Below are 19,672 nucleotides of genomic sequence, written 5' to 3' on the forward strand. Positions count from 1 at the left end.
TGTCTCTGTCTGTGTGTGGGTGTCTGCAATTGTGGTAACTCATTGCCCCTCTTCTGACGAGCATCAGGACTCAAGGTTCATGAAAATAAAGTGTTTTTTTCCAATAATGCCACTTTATTTAATGTTTTATTTTATTTAATATACAGTAGTTTTATAGCGTTACATGTAAAAGTACCATATTCTTAATTGTGAGTTGGACAGTGCTTCCCTTTCTGTTGAACCTTAGCATATTTCTTAACACTGACCATATTTAAATACAATGGATTATTGTGTTCCGATTCACGAACCGTTCAAGTTATGGATGGGTCTCAAGAATGAATGATGTTCGTAACCCGAGGACTGCCCGTATTCCTTCATGACTGATTAAAAACATACAATTATCTCCTAAAGAGGAGCGTCCCTGCTTCCACCCCTGATTATCATGGTTGGCTACATACGGTGCAAAAAAATGTCGACATTAATAAAATAAATCTGTACCACAGCCTGTCAATCAGAATCTGCATATGTGCGGCAATTGGGGGTATTTATGTTCAAATATTTCTGAACGCTTGGTTTATAATATTGAAAAAATATCAGTCCTACTTTTATACAATGTTGTTTTTGTTAAGTCTATACAAATGGGTGCCACCATGCATGCATACCAGTTTTCTATTTTGTTATCATTTGCTAAAGTAGTAACGAATGGATGGATGTGCGTGTGCTGTCTCAGATCTCGTGGTTTGTCCCGAATCACGTTAAATTGTTGTTGAGATTTGCCATGCTTATAATCTACAATGCCATTATTTTTTTTTTAAAGCTGTTTTGTTAAGATTGCGTAAATAGATTCCACACTCCAGTCTTGCCTTTACAATACATTCCTCCTTGTAATCACGTGTCAACATGTTCTACCCTGGCCGCTGTGAAACAATCCAGATTTTTTTCCCTTTTTGCTTGCATTGTGACTTTCATAGAATCTTAAATATGCCAGTGCCTTCCATCAAATGTAGACTTTTGCCTGACAGGTTAATTTTATCATGCACACTTGTACATAAGTCGGCAGATGTTGCTCATTTTTAAGTGTTTTGTTAGCATATGTGATCACCTGCATATGTACATTTGATTTAATTTTCATTGTTACATTTTCTCGAAAAACCTTTTTGAGATGTGTGTAAGCATCAAACTACTTTTAAAGATGCATCGGCCTTTGTGTTTCGAGAGACAATTCGGTTGCACCTTACGAGGTCAGCTGTAGGTTTTGCAGCGTCTATAATGACTTAGTAGGCCAATCCTTGAGTTACAATCCTTGCCACAGCAATTGCGAGTGAAGGCGGTGGCAGCTCCAGAGGTGTTTGTTGCTTTTTCTTTACGTCGCTCTCTCTTGGTCTGCCAAGCAGTGTCTTTTCTCCTTGCCTCTCCTGAGGCCTGTTTTCATAGCCTGCTGCCAGCTGAGTCGGTCGACGGCAGTTTTTTCCCAGTCATTTGGGTTGATGTCGCAGCTCTTCATGTCCCGTTTACAGACATCTTTGAAGTGCAGGACTGGGCGACCAGTGACCCGTGTGCCTGATGCCAGCTCGCCATACAAGACATCCTTGGGTATTCTGCCATCCTGCATGTGGCGCGCGTGTCCAAGCCATCTCAGGCGCCTATGACTGAGTAGAGAGTACATGCTGGGAATATTGGCCAAGTTGAGGACTGAGGTGTTGGCAATGCAATCTTGCCATCTGATACCGAGGATGCGTCTTGAGACATCGGAGGTGGAATGTGTTTAGTCGATGTTCTTGATGGGCGTATGTTGTCCAGAACTCAGACCCATAGAGGAGGGTGCTAAGGACGCAGGCCCGATACACTTTTACTTTGGTGTTGAGCGTTCTAGATTTGTTCTCCCACATTCTTTTGGTCAACCTGAACATAGCTGTAGACGCCTTCCCAATGCGCTTGTCAATCTCTGTGACAAGGGACAAATTGCAGGTGATGGTGGAACCCAAGTGAGTGAAGTCCTGAACGACTTCCATGGTGTAGCTACCAATGTTTATGGAAGTGGTGTCTTTGACATCCTGGCCCATGACATTGGTCTTTTTCAGACTGATTGTCAAGTTAAAGTTGTTGCAGGCATTGGCAAGGTGGTCCACGTGTATCTGCAGACCTTGTTTTGTGTGACCTGTCAGTGCGGCATCATCGGCAAATAGGAGTTCTCTGATGAGGACTCTGCGAACTATGGTTTTGGATCTGAGACGGCCAAGATTGAACAGTTTGCCATCAGTTCTTGTATGGAGAAAGACTCCCTCTTGTGCTGTCCCAAAGGCATGTGTGAGCATAAGTGAGAAAAAGATCTTCTTTGGTTCTTTCGGTAAAGTCACGTAGAATGAGAATAAAATAATAAATTGATAAAATAAAATAACGCAATAATATTCTCACGACGTTTCGGCCACAACACAAGCGGCCTTCATCAGGTGAAGTGACGAGACTGTCTGGTAGGACAGCGCTGGAGTGAAAGAGCCACGTTCAGATCACGACCTTTAAGCTGTGTGAGAGGAAACAAAGCGCCTTGACAAAGGAATTAGCATATAATTTAGCATTGAAATGGCTGAGTGATTAGCTTGTGACTGGTCACAGAAATAGCTATGTTAAAAGTAAAAGCATACACATCCGCAGAGGCACCCCTTGATAAAGGAATTAGCATAGAATTTAGCATTGAAATAGCTAAGTTAAAGCATACACATCCGCAGAGGCACCCCTTGACAAAGGAATCAACATAGAATTTAGCATTGAAATAGCTGAGTGATTAGCTTGTAACTGGTCACAGAAATAGCTATGTTAAAGTCAGAGCATACACATTCACCGAGGCACTTAGTACAAATCAAACAGGAGAATTTAGCATTGAAATAACTAGGCGAATTTAGCATTGAAATAACTGAGTGATTAGCTAGTGACTGGTCACAGAAATGACTATGTTGAAGTCAAGGCCTACACATCTGAGCTATTCACAGTACTATATAGTGAACCAATAAAAAACTAAAATATAAATTACCTTAATGTTATCAATAAACTATATATTCTCCAATCAGCTAAGCTACCAACAATAAGTCGTTATATATCACAATGCTATATGGCGAAAAAATGGGTGGATTCTTACCCTCAACTTTAGCACCACGGATAGCTATGGGCCCCGTTCAGACGGACGAGTTCATCCATGGTCGGAACAGAGGAGGGGGAGAGAGACAGCTGCGAGGCGCTATTATACTCCATGTTGTAAACCATACCATTAACCGTGGTGTGAGAGGTATTAAGAGTCAATGCTGGCGAAAGAGCTGCGGTCTGAAGGTCATCGTAAAATACAATTAATTAAGAACAGAAATGGTTTAAAACATCTTTCCAATGGTTACTAAGCCAGAATCCATCTCGGTTGAAATTGTCTCTGTGCTTGTATATGTGAATGGCCTCATGAACGAATCTCTCATGGTAGCCGGTTGGTTTGCAAAGAACCTCCGTCTTGGAGAAGTCAATGTCATGTGAGCCCACTGAATTATGACAGTGATCTGCCACGGCAGAGGAGTTCGTCCTACCGTGTTTCAAGTCTGCTTTATGTTCGCGGATGCGGTCCGAGATATGTCGTTTGGTTTCTCCAATGTAGCTACTACCACAGAGGTACTTTAGTTTGTAAACGCCCAGGTACTGTATGTCTGGAACAGCATCTTTTACAGATGGAACTAAATCACCGATTTTATGTACTGTGTTGAATCGGACCTGGATCTTGTGTTTATTCAGGATTTTGGAGATATTTTTAGTGACCCCTGTAATGTAGGGTAAGGTGATGGTTTTGAGTGGCTCCACAAGAGGATCCTTCTTCATGACTGGAGTGATGGCTTTGCGGATTGTGTAGTCGGAGTAACCATTAGCCCTGAGAGCCTGGTGTACGTGCTTGAGTTCACTCGTAATGTGTTCCTGGTCGGAAATGCATTGGGCTCTATGGTATAGAGTCTTGATGAGGGAGTTCTTCTGGGATGGATGGTGGTGGGAATCCGGTTTCAAGTAAGCATGTGTATGGGCAGCTTTCCTGTAGACAGAGTGGCTCATTGAACCATCATGTTTCCTTTTAATTAAGACATCAAAAAGGGGTAGTTTGCCATCTTTTTCGACCTCCATGGTAAATCTGATGGCTGGGTGTATGGAATTGATGTGGTCGCGGAATTGGTCTAGAGCAGGCTGGCCATGTGGCCAGATGACAAAGGTGTCATCAACGTACCTCTTCCATAAGGTCGGGCGTAGAGTGGCAGTCTGGATGGCGTCAGTTTCAAAATATTCCATGAATACGTTGGCTACAACCGGAGATAGGGGGGAGCCCATTGGGGTGCCCTCAGTTTGTTTGTATAAAGTTCCATTCCAGGTGAAGTATGTGTTGGTTAAGCAATGTCTCAACATGGGGGGTACATTAGTATGCAGTCCTTGATGAACCAGGTCTTCAATGATAGCGAAGATGTCAGGTACCGGGACTTTGGTGAACAAGGACACCACATCAACACTGACAAGCAGGTCGTCTGGGGACAGGGAAATGCCTTTGATTGTCGATACCAGGTGAGTAGAATTTAGTACCGCAGAGGTGGTTTCTCCAGTGAAAGGTCGCAGTATATCAGCAAGAAAACGTGCCAGTTTGTAGGTGGGGGAGTTGATAGTAGAGACGATGGGACGAAGGGGTGTTTCTTTTTTTTTTTCGATTTAAAGCTTTCGTGACTGCAATGATTCATCTTCTTTGGTTCTTTCGGTAAAGTCACGTAGAATGAGAATGAAATAATAAATTGATAAAATAAAATAACACAATAATATTCTCACGACGTTTCGGCCACAACACAAGCGGCCTTCATCAGGTGAAGGGAGCGAGACTGTCTGGTAGGACAGCGCTGGAGTGAGAGAGCCACGTTCAGATCACGGCTTTTAAGCTTAGAGTCGCGCATCTCTTCAGAAAGGTGAGAGACTCGATTAGTTGAGCCTTCTTATCCCGAAGTCTGTTGAATGATCTTAAGGATGTGTGGAATCCCTCCCCGTAGAGGCGGTTAAATTTCGATTTAAAGCTTTCGTGACTGCAATGATTCATCTTCTTTGGTTCTTTCGGTAAAGTCACGTAGAATGAGAATAAAATAATAAATTGATAAAATAAAATAACACAATAATATTCTCACGACGTTTCGGCCACAACACAAGCGGCCTTCATCAGGTGAAGGGAGCGAGACTGTCTGGTAGGACAGCACTGGAGTGAGAGAGCCACGTTCAGATCACGGCTTTTAAGCTTAGAGTCGCGGCATCTCTTCAGAAAGGTGAGAGACTCGATTAGTTGAGCCTTCTTATCCCGAAGTCTGTTGAATGATCTTAAGGATGTGTGGAATCCCTCCCCGTAGAGGCGGTTAAATTTCGATTTAAAGCTTTCGTGACTGCAATGATTCATCTTCTTTGGTTCTTTCGGTAAAGTCACGTAGAATGAGAATAAAATAATAAATTGATAAAATAAAATAACACAATAATATTCTCACGACGTTTCGGCCACAACACAAGCGGCCTTCATCAGGTGAAGGGAGCGAGACTGTCTGGTAGGACAGCGCTGGAGTGAGAGAGCCACGTTCAGATCACGGCTTTTAAGCTTAGAGTCGCGGCATCTCTTCAGAAAGGTGAGAGACTCGATTAGTTGAGCCTTCTTATCCCGAAGTCTGTTGAATGATCTTAAGGATGTGTGGAATCCCTCCCCGTAGAGGCGGTTAAATTTCGATTTAAAGCTTTCGTGACTGCAATGATTCATCTTCTTTGGTTCTTTCGGTAAAGTCACGTAGAATGAGAATAAAATAATAAATTGATAAAATAAAATAACACAATAATATTCTCACGACGTTTCGGCCACAACACAAGCGGCCTTCATCAGGTGAAGGGAGCGAGACTGTCTGGTAGGACAGCGCTGGAGTGAGAGAGCCACGTTCAGATCACGGCTTTTAAGCTTAGAGTCGCGGCATCTCTTCAGAAAGGTGAGAGACTCGATTAGTTGAGCCTTCTTATCCCGAAGTCTGTTGAATGATCTTAAGGATGTGTGGAATCCCTCCCCGTAGAGGCGGTTAAATTTCGATTTAAAGCTTTCGTGACTGCAATGATTCATCTTCTTTGGTTCTTTCGGTAAAGTCACGTAGAATGAGAATAAAATAATAAATTGATAAAATAAAATAACACAATAATATTCTCACGACGTTTCGGCCACAACACAAGCGGCCTTCATCAGGTGAAGGGAGCGAGACTGTCTGGTAGGACAGCACTGGAGTGAGAGAGCCACGTTCAGATCACGGCTTTTAAGCTTAGAGTCGCGGCATCTCTTCAGAAAGGTGAGAGACTCGATTAGTTGAGCCTTCTTATCCCGAAGTCTGTTGAATGATCTTAAGGATGTGTGGAATCCCTCCCCGTAGAGGCGGTTAAATTTCGATTTAAAGCTTTCGTGACTGCAATGATTCATCTTCTTTGGTTCTTTCGGTAAAGTCACGTAGAATGAGAATAAAATAATAAATTGATAAAATAAAATAACATAATAATATTCTCACGACGTTTCGGCCACAACACAAGCGGCCTTCATCAGGTGAAGGGAGCGAGACTGTCTGGTAGGACAGCGCTGGAGTGAGAGAGCCACGTTCAGATCACGGCTTTTAAGCTTAGAGTCGCGGCATCTCTTCAGAAAGGTGAGAGACTCGATTAGTTGAGCCTTCTTATCCCGAAGTCTGTTGAATGATCTTAAGGATGTGTGGAATCCCTCCCCGTAGAGGCGGTTAAATTTCGATTTAAAGCTTTCGTGACTGCAATGATTCTTCTTCTTTGGTTCTTTCAGTAAAGTCACGTAGAATGAGAATAAAATAATAAATTGATAAAATAAAATAACACAATAATATTCTCACGACGTTTCGGCCACAACACAAGCGGCCTTCATCAGGTGAAGGGAGCGAGACTGTCTGGTAGGACAGCGCTGGAGTAAGAGAGCCACGTTCAGATCACGGCTTTTAAGCTTAGAGTCGCGGCATCTCTTCAGAAAGGTGAGAGACTCGATTAGTTGAGCCTTCTTATCCCGAAGTCTGTTGAATGATCTTAAGGATGTGTGGAATCCCTCCCCGTAGAGGCGGTTAAATTTCGATTTAAAGCTTTCGTGACTGCAATGATTCATCTTCTTTGGTTCTTTCGGTAAAGTCACGTAGAATGAGAATAAAATAATAAATTGATAAAATAAAATAACACAATAATATTCTCACGACGTTTCGGCCACAACACAAGCGGCCTTCATCAGGTGAAGGGAGCGAGACTGTCTGGTAGGACAGTGCTGGAGTGAGAGAGCCACGTTCAGATCACGGCTTTTAAGCTTAGAGTCGCGGCATCTCTTCAGAAAGGTGAGAGACTCGATTAGTTGAGCCTTCTTATCCCGAAGTCTGTTGAATGATCTTAAGGATGTGTGGAATCCCTCCCCGTAGAGGCGGTTAAATTTCGATTTAAAGCTTTCGTGACTGCAATGATTCATCTTCTTTGGTTCTTTCGGTAAAGTCACGTAGAATGAGAATAAAATAATAAATTGATAAAATAAAATAACACAATAATATTCTCACGACGTTTCGGCCACAACACAAGCGGCCTTCATCAGGTGAAGGGAGCGAGACTGTCTGGTAGGACAGCGCTGGAGTGAGAGAGCCACGTTCAGATCACGGCTTTTAAGCTTAGAGTCGCGGCATCTCTTCAGAAAGGTGAGAGACTCGATTAGTTGAGCCTTCTTATCCCGAAGTCTGTTGAATGATCTTAAGGATGTGTGGAATCCCTCCCCGTAGAGGCGGTTAAATTTCGATTTAAAGCTTTCGTGACTGCAATGATTCATCTTCTTTGGTTCTTTCGGTAAAGTCACGTAGAATGAGAATAAAATAATAAATTGATAAAATAAAATAACACAATAATATTCTCACGACGTTTCGGCCACAACACAAGCGGCCTTCATCAGGTGAAGGGAGCGAGACTGTCTGGTAGGACAGCGCTGGAGTGAGAGAGCCACGTTCAGATCACGGCTTTTAAGCTTAGAGTCGCGGCATCTCTTCAGAAAGGTGAGAGACTCGATTAGTTGAGCCTTCTTATCCCGAAGTCTGTTGAATGATCTTAAGGATGTGTGGAATCCCTCCCCGTAGAGGCGGTTGAATTTCGATTTAAAGCTTTCGTGACTGCAATGATTCATCTTCTTTGGTTCTTTCGGTAAAGTCACGTAGAATGAGAATAACATAATAAATTGATAAAATAAAATAACACAATAATATTCTCACGACGTTTCGGCCACAACACAAGCGGCCTTCATCAGGTGAAGGGAGCGAGACTGTCTGGTAGGACAGCGCTGGAGTGAGAGAGCCACGTTCAGATCACGGCTTTTAAGCTTAGAGTCGCGGCATCTCTTCAGAAAGGTGAGAGACTCGATTAGTTGAGCCTTCTTATCCCGAAGTCTGTTGATTGATCTTAAGGATGTGTGGAATCCCTCCCCGTAGAGGCGGTTAAATTTCGATTTAAAGCTTTCGTGACTGCAATGATTCATCTTCTTTGGTTCTTTCGGTAAAGTCACGTAGAATGAGAATAAAATAATAAATTGATAAAATAAAATAACACAATAATATTCTCACGACGTTTCGGCCACAACACAAGCGGCCTTCATCAGGTGAAGGGAGCGAGACTGTCTGGTAGGACAGCGCTGGTGTGAGAGAGCCACGTTCAGATCACGGCTTTTAAGCTTAGAGTCGCGGCATCTCTTCAGAAAGGTGAGAGACTCGATTAGTTGAGCCTTCTTATCCCGAAGTCTGTTGAATGATCTTAAGGATGTGTGGAATCCCTCCCCGTAGAGGCGGTTAAATTTCGATTTAAAGCTTTCGTGACTGCAATGATTCATCTTCTTTGGTTCTTTCGGTAAAGTCACGTAGAATGAGAATAAAATAATAAATTGATAAAATAAAATAACACAATAATATTCTCACGACGTGTCGGCCACAACACAAGCGGCCTTCATCAGGTGAAGGGAGCGAGACTGTCTGGTAGGACAGCGCTGGAGTGAGAGAGCCACGTTCAGATCACGGCTTTTAAGCTTAGAGTCGCGGCATCTCTTCAGAAAGGTGAGAGACTCGATTAGTTGAGCCTTCTTATCCCGAAGTCTGTTGAATGATCTTAAGGATGTGTGGAATCCCTCCCCGTAGAGGCGGTTAAATTTCGATTTAAAGCTTTCGTGACTGCAATGATTCATCTTCTTTGGTTCTTTCGGTAAAGTCACGTAGAATGAGAATAAAATAATAAATTGATAAAATAAAATAACACAATAATATTCTCACGACGTTTCGGCCACAACACAAGCGGCCTTCATCAGGTGAAGGGAGCGAGACTGTCTGGTAGGACAGCGCTGGAGTGAGAGAGCCACGTTCAGATCACGGCTTTTAAGCTTAGAGTCGCGGCATCTCTTCAGAAAGGTGAGAGACTCGATTAGTTGAGCCTTCTTATCCCGAAGTCTGTTGAATGATCTTAAGGATGTGTGGAATCCCTCCCCGTAGAGGCGGTTAAATTTCGATTTAAAGCTTTCGTGACTGCAATGATTCATCTTCTTTGGTTCTTTCGGTAAAGTCACGTAGAATGAGAATAAAATAATAAATTGATAAAATAAAATAACACAATAATATTCTCATGACGTTTCGGCCACAACACAAGCGGCCTTCATCAGGTGAAGGGAGCGAGACTGTCTGGTAGGACAGCGCTGGAGTGAGAGAGCCACGTTCAGATCACGGCTTTTAAGCTTAGAGTCGCGGCATCTCTTCAGAAAGGTGAGAGACTCGATTAGTTGAGCCTTCTTATCCCGAAGTCTGTTGAATGATCTTAAGGATGTGTGGAATCCCTCCCCGTAGAGGCGGTTAAATTTCGATTTAAAGCTTTCGTGACTGCAATGATTCATCTTCTTTGGTTCTTTCGGTAAAGTCACGTAGAATGAGAATAAAATAATAAATTGATAAAATAAAATAACACAATAATATTCTCACGACGTTTCGGCCACAACACAAGCGGCCTTCATCAGGTGAAGGGAGCGAGACTGTCTGGTAGGACAGTGCTGGAGTGAGAGAGCCACGTTCAGATCACGGCTTTTAAGCTTAGAGTCGCGGCATCTCTTCAGAAAGGTGAGAGACTCGATTAGTTGAGCCTTCTTATCCCGAAGTCTATTGAATGATCTTAAGGATGTGTGGAATCCCTCCCCGTAGAGGCGGTTAAATTTCTATTTAAAGCTTTCGTGACTGCAATGATTCATCTTCTTTGGTTCTTTCGGTAAAGTCACGTAGAATGAGAATAAAATAATAAATTGATAAAATAAAATAACACAATAATATTCTCACGACGTGTCGGCCACAACACAAGCGGCCTTCATCAGGTGAAGGGAGCGAGACTGTCTGGTAGGACAGCGCTGGAGTGAGAGAGCCACGTTCAGATCACGGCTTTTAAGCTTAGAGTCGCGGCATCTCTTCAGAAAGGTGAGAGACTCGATTAGTTGAGCCTTCTTATCCCGAAGTCTGTTGAATGATCTTAAGGATGTGTGGAATCCCTCCCCGTAGAGGCGGTTAAATTTCGATTTAAAGCTTTCGTGACTGCAATGATTCATCTTCTTTGGTTCTTTCGGTAAAGTCACGTAGAATGAGAATAAAATAATAAATTGATAAAATAAAATAACACAATAATATTCTCACGACGTTTCGGCCACAACACAAGCGGCCTTCATCAGGTGAAGGGAGCGAGACTGTCTGGTAGGACAGCGCTGGAGTGAGAGAGCCACGTTCAGATCACGGCTTTTAAGCTTAGAGTCGCGGCATCTCTTCAGAAAGGTGAGAGACTCGATTAGTTGAGCCTTCTTATCCCGAAGTCTGTTGAATGATCTTAAGGATGTGTGGAATCCCTCCCCGTAGAAGCGGTTAAATTTCGATTTAAAGCTTTCGTGACTGCAATGATTCATCTTCTTTGGTTCTTTCGGTAAAGTCACGTAGAATGAGAATAAAATAATAAATTGATAAAATAAAATAACACAATAATATTCTCACGACGTTTCGGCCACAACACAAGCGGCCTTCATCAGGTGAAGGGAGCGAGACTGTCTGGTAGGACAGCGCTGAAGTGAGAGAGCCACGTTCAGATCACGGCTTTTAAGCTTAGAGTCGCGGCATCTCTTCAGAAAGGTGAGAGACTCGATTAGTTGAGCCTTCTTATCCCGAAGTCTGTTGAATGATCTTAAGGATGTGTGGAATCCCTCCCCGTAGAGGCGGTTAAATTTCGATTTAAAGCTTTCGTGACTGCAATGATTCATCTTCTTTGGTTCTTTCGGTAAAGTCACGTAGAATGAGAATAAAATAATAAATTGATAAAATAAAATATCACAATAATATTCTCACGACGTTTCGGCCACAACACAAGCGGCCTTCATCAGGTGAAGGGAGCGAGACTGTCTGGTAGGACAGCGCTGGAGTGAGAGAGCCACGTTCAGATCACGGCTTTTAAGCTTAGAGTCGCGGCATCTCTTCAGAAAGGTGAGAGACTCGATTAGTTGAGCCTTCTTATCCCGAAGTCTGTTGAATGATCTTAAGGATGTGTGGAATCCCTCCCCGTAGAGGCGGTTAAATTTCGATTTAAAGCTTTCGTGACTGCAATGATTCATCTTCTTTGGTTTTTTCGGTAAAGTCACGTAGAATGAGAATAAAATAATAAATTGATAAAATAAAATAACGCAATAATATTCTCACGACGTTTCGGCCACAACACAAGCGGCCTTCATCAGGTGAAGGGAGCGAGACTGTCTGGTAGGACAGCGCTGGAGTGAGAGAGCCACGTTCAGATCACGGCTTTTAAGCTTAGAGTCGCGGAATCTCTTCAGAAAGGTGAGAGACTCGATTAGTTGAGCCTTCTTATCCCGAAGTCTGTTGAATGATCTTAAGGATGTGTGGAATCCCTCCCCGTAGAGGCGGTTAAATTTCGATTTAAAGCTTTCGTGACTGCAATGATTCATCTTCTTTGGTTCTTTCGGTAAAGTCACGTAGAATGAGAATAAAATAATAAATTGATAAAATAAAATAACACAATAATATTCTCACGACGTTTCGGCCACAACACAAGCGGCCTTCATCAGGTGAAGGGAGCGAGACTGTCTGGTAGGACAGCGCTGGAGTGAGAGAGCCACGTTCAGATCACGGCTTTTAAGCTTTTGAGTCGCGGCATCTCTTCAGAAAGGTGAGAGACTCGATTAGTTGAGCCTTCTTATCCCGAAGTCTGTTGAATGATCTTAAGGATGTGTGGAATCCCTCCCCGTAGAGGCGGTTAAATTTCGATTTAAAGCTTTCGTGACTGCAATGATTCATCTTCTTTGGTTCTTTCGGTAAAGTCACGTAGAATGAGAATAAAATAATAAATTGATAAAATAAAATAACACAATAATATTCTCACGACGTTTCGGCCACAACACAAGCGGCCTTCATCAGGTGAAGGGAGCGAGACTGTCTGGTAGGACAGCGCTGGAGTGAGAGAGCCACGTTCAGATCACGGCTTTTAAGCTTAGAGTCGCGGCATCTCTTCAGAAAGGTGAGAGTCTCGATTAGTTGAGCCTTCTTATCCCGAATTCTGTTGAATGATCTTAAGGATGTGTGGAATCCCTCCCCGTAGAGGCGGTTAAATTTCGATTTAAAGCTTTCGTGACTGCAATGATTCATCTTCTTTGGTTCTTTCGGTAAAGTCACGTAGAATGAGAATAAAATAATAAATTGATAAAATAAAATAACACAATAATATTCTCACGACGTTTCGGCCACAACACAAGCGGCCTTCATCAGGTGAAGGGAGCGAGACTGTCTGGTAGGACAGCGCTGGAGTGAGAGAGCCACGTTCAGATCACGGCTTTTAAGCTTAGAGTCGCGGCATCTCTTCAGAAAGGTGAGAGACTCGATTAGTTGAGCCTTCTTATCCCGAAGTCTGTTGAATGATCTTAAGGATGTGTGGAATCCCTCCCCGTAGAGGCGGTTAAATTTCGATTTAAAGCTTTCGTGACTGCAATGATTCATCTTCTTTCTTTCTTTCGGTAAAGTCACGTAGAATGAGAATAAAATAATAAATTGATAAAATAAAATAACACAATAATATTCTCACGACGTTTCGGCCACAACACAAGCGGCCTTCATCAGTTGAAGGGAGCGAGACTGTCTGGTAGGACAGCGCTGGAGTGAGAGAGCCACGTTCAGATCACGGCTTTTAAGCTTAGAGTCGCGGCATCTCTTCAGAAAGGTGAGAGACTCGATTAGTTGAGCCTTCTTATCCCGAAGTCTGTTGAATGATCTTAAGGATGTGTGGAATCCCTCCCCGTAGAGGCGGTTAAATTTCGATTTAAAGCTTTCGTGACTGCAATGATTCATCTTCTTTGGTTCTTTCGGTAAAGTCACGTAGAATGAGAATAAAATAATAAATTGATAAAATAAAATGACACAATAATATTCTCACGACGTTTCGGCCACAACACAAGCGGCCTTCATCAGGTGAAGGGAGCGAGACTGTCTGGTAGGACAGCGCTGGAGTGTGAGAGCCACGTTCAGATCACGGCTTTTAAGCTTAGAGTCGCGGCATCTCTTCAGAAAGGTGAGAGACTCAATTAGTTGAGCCTTCTTATCCCGAAGTCTGTTGAATGATCTTAAGGATGTGTGGAATCCCTCCCCGTAGAGGCGGTTAAATTTCGATTTAAAGCTTTCGTGACTGCAATGATTAATCTTCTTTGGTTCTTTCGGTAAAGTCACGTAGAATGAGAATAAAATAATAAATTGATAAAATAAAATAACACAATAATATTCTCACGACGTTTCGGCCACAACACAAGCGGCCTTCATCAGGTGAAGGGAGCGAGACTGTCTGGTAGGACAGCGCTGGAGTGAGAGAGCCACGTTCAGATCACGGCTTTTAAGCTTAGAGTCGCGGCTTCTCTTCAGAAAGGTGAGAGACTCGATTAGTTGAGCCTTCTTATCCCGAAGTCTGTTGAATGATCTTAAGGATGTGTGGAATCCCTCCCCGTAGAGGCGGTTAAATTTCGATTTAAAGCTTTCGTGACTGCAATGATTCATCTTCTTTGGTTCTTTCGGTAAAGTCACGTAGAATGAGAATAAAATAATAAATTGATAAAATAAAATAACACAATAATATTCTCACGACGTATCGGCCACAACACAAGCGGCCTTCATCAGGTGAAGGGAGCGAGACTGTCTGGTAGGACAGCGCTGGAGTGAGAGAGCCACGTTCAGATCACGGCTTTTAAGCTTAGAGTCGCGGCATCTCTTCAGAAAGGTGAGAGACTCGATTAGTTGAGCCTTCTTATCCCGAAGTCTGTTGAATGATCTTAAGGATGTGTGGAATCCCTCCCCGTAGAGGCGGTTAAATTTCGATTTAAAGCTTTCGTGACTGATGAAGGCCGCTTGTGTTGTGGCCGAAACGTCGTGAGAATATTATTGTGTTATTTTATTTTATCAATTTATTATTTTATTCTCATTCTACGTGACTTTACCGAAAGAACCAAAGAAGATGAATCATTGCAGTCACGAAAGCTTTAAATCGAAATTTAACCGCCTCTACGGGGAGGGATTCCGCACATCCTTAAGATCATTCAACAGACTTCGGGATAAGAAGGCTCAACTAATCGAGTCTCTCACCTTTCTGAAGAGATGCCGCGACTCTAAGCTTAAAAGCCGTGATCTGAACGTGGCTCTCTCACTCCAGCGCTGTCCTACCAGACAGTCTCGCTCCCTTCACCTGATGAAGGCCGCTTGTGTTGTGGCCGAAACGTCGTGAGAATATTATTGTGTTATTTTATTTTATCAATTTATTATTTTATTCTCATTCTACGTGACTTTACCGAAAGAACCAAAGAAGATGAATCATTGCAGTCACGAAAGCTTTAAATCGAAATTTAACCGCCTCTACGGGGAGGGATTCCACACATCCTTAAGATCATTCAACAGACTTCGGGATAAGAAGGCTCAACTAATCGAGTCTCTCACCTTTCTGAAGAGATGCCGTGACTCTAAGCTTAAAAGCCGTGATCTGAACGTGGCTCTCTCACTCCAGCGCTGTCCTACCAGACAGTCTCGCTCCCTTCACCTGATGAAGGCCGCTTGTGTTGTGGCCGAAACGTCGTGAGAATATTATTGTGTTATTTTATTTTATCAATTTATTATTTTATTCTCATTCTACGTGACTTTACCGAAAGAACCAAAGAAGATGAATCATTGCAGTCACGAAAGCTTTAAATCGAAATTTAACCGCTTCTACGGGGAGGGATTCCACACATCCTTAAGATCATTCAACAGACTTCGGGAAAAGAAGGCTCAACTAATCGAGTCTCTCACCTTTCTGTAGAGATGCCGCGACTCTAAGCTTCAAAGCCGTGATCTGAACGTGGCTCTCTCACTCCAGCGCTGTCCTACCAGACAGTCTCGCTCCCTTCACCTGATGATGGCCGCTTGTGTTGTGGCCGAAACGTCGTGAGAATATTATTGTGTTATTTTATTTTATCAATTTATTATTTTATTCTCATTCTACGTGACTTTACCGAAAGAACCAAAGAAGATGAATCATTGCAGTCACGAAAGCTTTAAATCGAAATTTAACCGCCTCTACGGGGAGGGATTCCACACATCCTTAAGATCATTCAACAGACTTCGGGATAAGAAGGCTCAACTAATCGAGTCTCTCACCTTTCTGAAGAGATGCCGCGACTCTAAGCTTAAAAGCCGTGATCTGAACGTGGCTCTCTCACTCCAGCGCTGTCCTACCAGACAGTCTCGCTCCCTTCACCTGATGAAGGCCGCTTGTGTTGTGGCCGAAACGTCGTGAGAATATTATTGTGTTATTTTATTTTATCAATGTATTATTTTATTCTCATTCTACGTGACTTTACCGAAAGAACCAAAGAAGATGAATCATTGCAGTCACGAAAGCTTTAAATCGAAATTTAACCGCCTCTACGGGGAGGGATTCCACACATCCTTAAGATCATTCAACAGACTTCGGGATAAGAAGGCTCAACTAATCGAGTCTCTCACCTTTCTGAAGAGATGCCGCGACTCTAAGCTTAAAAGCCGTGATCTGAACGTGGCTCTCTCACTCCAGCGCTGTCCTACCAGACAGTCTCGCTCCCTTCACCTGATGAAGGCCGCTTGTGTTGTGGCCGAAACGTCGTGAGAATATTATTGTGTTATTTTATTTTATCAATTTATTATTTTATTCTCATTCTACGTGACTTTACCGAAAGAACCAAAGAAGATGAATCATTGCAGTCACGAAAGCTTTAAATCGAAATTTAACCGCTTCTACGGGGAGGGCTTCCACACATCCTTAAGATCATTCAACAGACTTCGGGATAAGAAGGCTCAACTAATCGAGTCTCTCACCTTTCTGAAGAGATGCCGCGACTCTAAGCTTAAAAGCCGTGATCTGAACGTGGCTCTCTCACTCCAGCGCTGTCCTACCAGACAGTCTCGCTCCCTTCACCTGATGAAGGCCGCTTGTGTTGTGGCCGAAACGTCATGAGAATATTATTGTGTTATTTTATTTTATCAATTTATTATTTTATTCTCATTCTACGTGACTTTACCGAAAGAACCAAAGAAGATGAATCATTGCAGTCACGAAAGCTTTAAATCGAAATTTAACCGCCTCTACGGGGAGGGATTCCACACATCCTTAAGATCATTCAACAGACTTCGGGATAAGAAGGCTCAACTAATCGAGTCTCTCACCTTTCTGAAGAGATGCCGCGACTCTAAGCTTAAAAGCCGTGATCTGAACGTGGCTCTCTCACTCCAGCGCTGTCCTACCAGACAGTCTCGCTCCCTTCACCTGATGAAAGTCGCTTGTGTTGTGGCCGAAACGTCGTGAGAATATTATTGTGTTATTTTATTTTATCAATTTATTATTTTATTCTCATTCTACGTGACTTTACCGAAAGAACCAAAGAAGATGAATCATTGCAGTCACGAAAGCTTTAAATCGAAATTTAACCGCCTCTACGGGGAGGGATTCCACACATCCTTAAGATCATTCAACAGACTTCGGGATAAGAAGGCTCAACTAATCGAGTCTCTCACCTTTCTGAAGAGATGCCGCGACTCTAAGCTAAAAAGCCGTGATCTGAACGTGGCTCTCTCACTCCAGCGCTGTCCTACCAGACAGTCTCGCTCCCTTCACCTGATGAAGGCCGCTTGTGTTGTGGCCGAAACGTCGTGAGAATATTATTGTGTTATTTTATTTTATCAATTTATTATTTTATTCTCATTCTACGTGACTTTACCGAAAGAACCAAAGAAGATGAATCATTGCAGTCACGAAAGCTTTAAATCGAAATTTAACCGCCTCTACGGGGAGGGATTCCACACATCCTTAAGATCATTCAACAGACTTCGGGATAAGAAGGCTCAACTAATCGAGTCTCTCACCTTTCTGAAGAGATGCCGCGACTCTAAGCTTAAAAGCCGTGATCTGAACGTGGCTCTCTCACTCCAGCGCTGTCCTACCAGACAGTCTCGCTCCCTTCACCTGATGAAGGCCGCTTGTGTTGTGGCCGAAACGTCGTGAGAATATTATTGTGTTATTTTATTTTATCAATTTATTATTTTATTCTCATTCTACGTGACTTTACCAAAAGAACCAAAGAAGATTAATCATTGCAGTCACGAAAGCTTTAAATCGAAATTTAACCGCCTCTACGGGGAGGGATTCCACACATCCTTAAGATCATTCAACAGACTTCGGGATAAGAAGGCTCAACTAATCGAGTCTCTCACCTTTCTGAAGAGATGCCGCGACTCTAAGCTTAAAAGCCGTGATCTGAACGTGGCTCTCTCACTCCAGCGCTGTCCTACCAGACAGTCTCGCTCCCTTCACCTGATGAAAGCCGCTTGTGTTGTGGCCGAAACGTCGTGAGAATATTATTGTGTTATTTTATTTTATCAATTTATTATTTTATTCTCATTCTACGTGACTTTACCGAAAGAACCAAAGAAGATGAATCATTGCAGTCACGAAAGCTTTAAATCAAAATTTAACCGCCTCTACGGGGAGGGATTCCACACATCCTTAAGATCATTCAACAGACTTCGGGATAAGAAGGCTCAACTAATCGAGTCTCTCACCTTTCTGAAGAGATGCCGCGACTCTAAGCTTAAAAGCCGTGATCTGAACGTGGCTCTCTCACTCCAGCGCTGTCCTACCAGACAGTCTCGCTCCCTTCACCTGATGATGGCCGCTTGTGTTGTGGCCGAAACGTCGTGAGAATATTATTGTGTTATTTTATTTTATCAATGTATTATTTTATTCTCATTCTACGTGACTTTACCGAAAGAACCAAAGAAGATGAATCATTGCAGTCACGAAAGCTTTAAATCGAAATTTAACCGCCTCTACGGGGAGGGATTCCACACATCCTTAAGATCATTCAACAGACTTCGGGATAAGAAGGCTCAACTAATCGAGTCTCTCACCTTTCTGAAGAGATGCCGCGACTCTAAGCTTAAAAGCCGTGATCTGAACGTGGCTCTCTCACTCCAGCGCTGTCCTACCAGACAGTCTCGCTCCCTTCACCTGATGAAGGCCGCTTGTGTTGTGGCCGAAACGTCGTGAGAATATTATTGTGTTATTTTATTTTATCAATTTATTATTTTATTCTCATTCTACGTGACTTTACCGAAAGAACCAAAGAAGATGAATCATTGCAGTCACGAAAGCTTTAAATCGAAATTTAACCGCCTCTACGGGGAGGGATTCCACACATCCTTAAGATCATTCAACAGACTTCGGGATAAGAAGGCTCAACTAATCGAGTCTCTCACCTTTCTGAAGAGATGCCGCGACTCTAAGCTTAAAAGCCGTGATCTGAACGTGGCTCTCTCACTCCAGCGCTGTCCTACCAGACAGTCTCGCTCCCTTCACCTGATGAAGGCCGCTTGTGTTGTGGCCGAAACGTCGTGAGAATATTATTGTGTTATTTTATTTTATCAATTTATTATTTTATTCTCATTCTACGTGACTTTACCGAAAGAACCAAAGAAGATGAATCATTGCAGTCACGAAAGCTTTAAATCGAAATTTAACCGCTTCTACGGGGAGGGATTCCACACATCCTTAAGATCATTCAACAGACTTCGGGAAAAGAAGGCTCAACTAATCGAGTCTCTCACCTTTCTGAAGAGATGCCGCGACTCTAAGCTTAAAAGCCGTGATCTGAACGTGGCTCTCTCACTCCAGCGCTGTCCTACCAGACAGTCTCGCTCAATTCACCTGATGAAAGCCGCTTGTGTTGTGGCCGAAACGTCGTGAGAATATTATTGTGTTATTTTATTTTATCAATTTATTATTTTATTCTCATTCTACGTGACTTTACCGAAAGAACCAAAGAAGATGAATCATTGCAGTCACGAAAGCTTTAAATCGAAATTTAACCGCCTCTACGGGGAGGGATTCCACACATCCTTAAGATCATTCAACAGACTTCGGGATAAGAAGGCTCAACTAATCGAGTCTCTCACCTTTCTGAAGAGATGCCGCGACTCTAAGCTTAAAAGCCGTGATCTGAACGTGGCTCTCTCACTCCAGCGCTGTCCTACCAGACAGTCTCGCTCCCTTCACC

Source organism: Petromyzon marinus, chromosome 3, assembly GCF_048934315.1.
Source record: "Petromyzon marinus isolate PM22_M1 ecotype Great Lakes invasive population chromosome 3, UKy_Petmar_22M1.pri1.0, whole genome shotgun sequence".
NCBI classification, from domain to species: Eukaryota; Metazoa; Chordata; class Hyperoartia; order Petromyzontiformes; family Petromyzontidae; genus Petromyzon; species Petromyzon marinus.